The following is a 3647-nucleotide window of genomic DNA, read 5'->3' as shown; positions in this document are numbered from 1 at the left end:
AGAATCCTAACACGTACCGATTGACGACAATTAATGGGTAAGGGTGCGTACCAACAACAATTTGTCGGTGAATGTGTGTACTAACAACATTTCGTCGATGATAAACCTTGGAAATCATAGTGTGGGTAATCTGATTTCAGTGAATTACACTACTAGAAAAAACACCTTTAACGACACGCAATGCGTGTCATTAAAGGGTACAGATGATTCGCAAATGCGTGTCGTTGAAGCCCCAGTCATAAATTGAATACGACATGCATCCGCATGTCATGTTATATGACACGCATTTATGACATGCGTTTATGACATGCTTTTACGACCCCGATATACGACTTACATTTATACGTGTCATTGTATTGTTTTTTTTTAATATATTTTTATTTTTTTTGCATAATTATAAATTTTTACATTAATGACAATATTTAAATTCTCATGGCAAACAAAATAAACTACAAGTATAATATACCTATCCATTTCATTTCATACTTAAACATATTAAGTCAAAATATTACAAATATTTTCAACTTAACAAAATTTTGGTTTAATAGTCAATAAAATACATCACCGGAAAACATATTGTGCCACATAACTCGACCATTCTACTTGACTTCCATCAAAATCTGCTCTGTGTATTCATGTTTGCCTTCCCAAAACTTAGATGAACATTAAACAAAGAAAATATTAAAAATTTGATTTGGTCAAAACGAATTGGGTCGAAACAAACCACTATAAACATAATCAAACCTTTAAATTACAGTTGCATTGTTATTGGCGAGTATTTCAAATCGTAAATTCAAACCGTAACAAATCATAGAACAGTGACAGTCACTACATGTTAACATAATTTAAAACTTGTGGCCAAACCAATTTGAAACCAGGTAACTTATATTCAGGTTGTGTTTGGGCTTAAAAGTTATTTTTCAATGTTTTTTTGTACTTGGTTATTTATAAATTAGCAACTTGATAAAACTCGATACTCGGTCGGCCTGTTTTGCTACCTCAATGCCATTTTTCTATCAATATATAGTTTTTACCTGAGTGTTGGTTTTGAAATCTTGCAATGATCCATGCACGAGAAATTACATCCGGCGTCGAATACTAAGCCTACCAAAGCTGCAAAAAATGAAAAAAAAACATGGTCAGCAGCAAAAACAACAGATAACCGAGAAGACATTCACATATATACCTCAACTATGTTAACCAAAAAAAAATAAATAAATACTTAAATGCTTAGCCAAAAGATTAATCTTAACATATAAGTAACTTTTTCCCCTTTAAAGTACGTAACCTACCAAAACGAGCGGGTGGATAGATCTTTTATACGTGCCATGAGTTTTTCAAGCTGATCCTTTTGAGCGGGGATAAATAAACTTTAAAGCATCCGAGATATTGATGGGTCCTACAAATAAAATGCATCTGATAGTCAATTCTATATGACCACCCACATATAACCATTTTGATTAAACAAACAACTTTCCAGGTTATATCATATATATATATATATGACTAAGCAATGCTTATAAAGTAACTTTCATTGTTGTTAAAAAACGAACAAAGTTTTTGGGGTTTCGAGCATTACTTTGCAAGATTAAAGTGTTTGCGCGCACCAAGATCAGGTTAAAAACATAAAAAAAAATATATGAAGTAAATTATATGCTAAATGCGTAATGCACCCGGGTTACACGGGTTACGTGGTCTAGTACGCGTAACTGGTTTTACGCTCCATAACCGGCTAATTATCTTTCAAATTGTCAGCTCGTCTGATTGAAACTTCAATATGAAGTTCTAAACTAGCATTTTAATTCTTTGAATTTGGGATTAAATTGTTAAGTGGATTTGCTTGATACATTATGTATTAGAATGCACTCTAGAGCTTGATTTAATTCTATTGGTGTTTAATTTAACTATCTAAGAAATCAAAAAAATAAAATCATCTCGACCTTTACCCGTACCAACCCGAACTCGTTTCGACCCCGAACAGAACCAAAACTACCCTTTTTTTAATTGACCCGCCTGACCTTATCCCATTTGACCCGACCCATTTACCAGTCAACATTCAGTTTTGTAGCAGTTAACTAACTGATCATAAAGGAAACTTTGTAGCAGAAATAAAAACTCTGTAATTTGTAATGGTTAAGCAATCGCAGGTTCAAATATCCCAATAATATTGAAATGAAAGATTTTAAAAACATACTATTTGCAGTGAATATGACACGTAAGTTTCCAAGGCGGTTTTTCATGCTGAAAATCTTCACTAAATTGGCGCTTACAAGACTCTGAATCTGTGCAACTTTAAAACATATAATCAGTTCACATGATATATAAATGAGTAAAACTATACAAACAGTTTAATATAATTTTTTGACATGAACACAATTTTCTAAACACAATTTTTTGATAAGTTTCTGGTGTCGAGTTCATACACTAATTAGGTCACCAAATCAAAATTGGGTCAAAGAGAATACAGATAATAACGATAAACACACACAAATTTTCGATTGAAAAAGCAGGTTCTTACCGATTGAAGAAGTAGGTTCGAGAATAATCAGGTTCGATTAAAGAAACAAGTTTGATTGAAGATGGATCGTCATTGGTTCGTAACGAACATCGTCTGAACGAGGAAGAAACCCTAGGTGAGAAGATATCGTCTCTGGTTCTATATTTTTTTTTTTTTTTTTGTGTTTGTGTGCAGAAACAACTAATTAACAACATTAAACCTAACCCTAACAACATTTGAAGGCACATACCTCACTGTAGATTCACTTCCTGCGAATTATCATTCAATCCATTCGAAACCCTAGCTATATATGGTGTTGCGCTGTCTTGGAGGAGAAAGACCGTCGTCTTGGGCGGTGGTGGTGGAGGACCGTCGTCTTAGGCGGTGGTGGTAGAGGACCGTCGTCAATTTTGGGGGAGAAGGGAGGAGGGATGAGACTTTTTTGGGCGCTATTTTTGAGAAAATAAGCAGGTGTTAAGTTATTTTATTTGAGATTGTAAGATGACACTCAAATATGATACGGGCCGTTTAATTTTTGAAATTATGACACTCACTTAATGACGTACAAAAATAAAAGTCATAAATCCGTTAATTTTTAAAAAATATGACTTTTTTTTATGACACACTTTTGCATGTCATAAATTGATGCATGTCATTGTGAGCAGATCATTAAAAGCTTTTTTTTCTAGTAGTGTTAATGATAGGCAAACAAAAAAATGTACTGTTTGCAAAAAAGAAAAAAAATATCTATTAGAATAAATTTTAAATACTAAAACAAAAAATGAAACTCTTAGAATGAAGGTTACGGATGTCATATTCAATATGGTATTGTGGTAGAAAGCTTGGGGTTTTTAATAGAGACTCAAGTTCAGTTCACACTTACATGACTTTGGGTGGATATGAGTGATTCAATGAAGTAAGACTGAGATCTTTGTGATCTCCAATTCGATCATGAGGGCGTCTGGCTTTTACCACCAGTGGGTCTTCGGACGGATGGGTTTTCCCCGGAACTGAAATAACTTGGAAGTGATTAGAGGCTCTGTACGGCTGGGTTAAGTAGCTGACGGTGGCTTTTTACCATTAGATCACCCTGTACGAAATACCTAAGCATTCAATTTTTGTTAGGCGTTTAAAGTATCCTCTTTCTTAT

The 3647-nt window shown here is 33.8% G+C and overlaps 2 long non-coding RNA genes across 2 annotated transcripts; both read right to left on the bottom strand.

The window, feature by feature from the left end:
* Window positions 1–478: 478 nt before the first annotated feature.
* On the bottom strand, window positions 479–1378 carry LOC143594487 (uncharacterized). Its single transcript, XR_013146341.1, has 3 exons — window positions 1293–1378; window positions 745–1113; window positions 479–653 (listed from the first exon to the last, which is right to left on the bottom strand). It is a non-coding gene; the product is annotated as an uncharacterized LOC143594487 (long non-coding RNA).
* An 821-nt stretch (window positions 1379–2199) lies between these two features.
* LOC143594486 (uncharacterized) lies at window positions 2200–2929 on the bottom strand. Its single transcript, XR_013146340.1, has 3 exons — window positions 2748–2929; window positions 2519–2611; window positions 2200–2290 (listed from the first exon to the last, which is right to left on the bottom strand). It is a non-coding gene; the product is annotated as an uncharacterized LOC143594486 (long non-coding RNA).
* Window positions 2930–3647: the final 718 nt, after the last annotated feature.

The sequence above is a fragment of the Bidens hawaiensis genome, unplaced genomic scaffold, assembly GCF_021521415.1.
Source record: "Bidens hawaiensis isolate Kalapana, Puna unplaced genomic scaffold, B.hawaiensis_p1.1 tig00043695_1, whole genome shotgun sequence".
NCBI classification, from domain to species: Eukaryota; Viridiplantae; Streptophyta; class Magnoliopsida; order Asterales; family Asteraceae; genus Bidens; species Bidens hawaiensis.
Note: the sequence above shows the minus strand (reverse complement) of the source record. Positions and strands in the feature narration are given on the sequence as shown.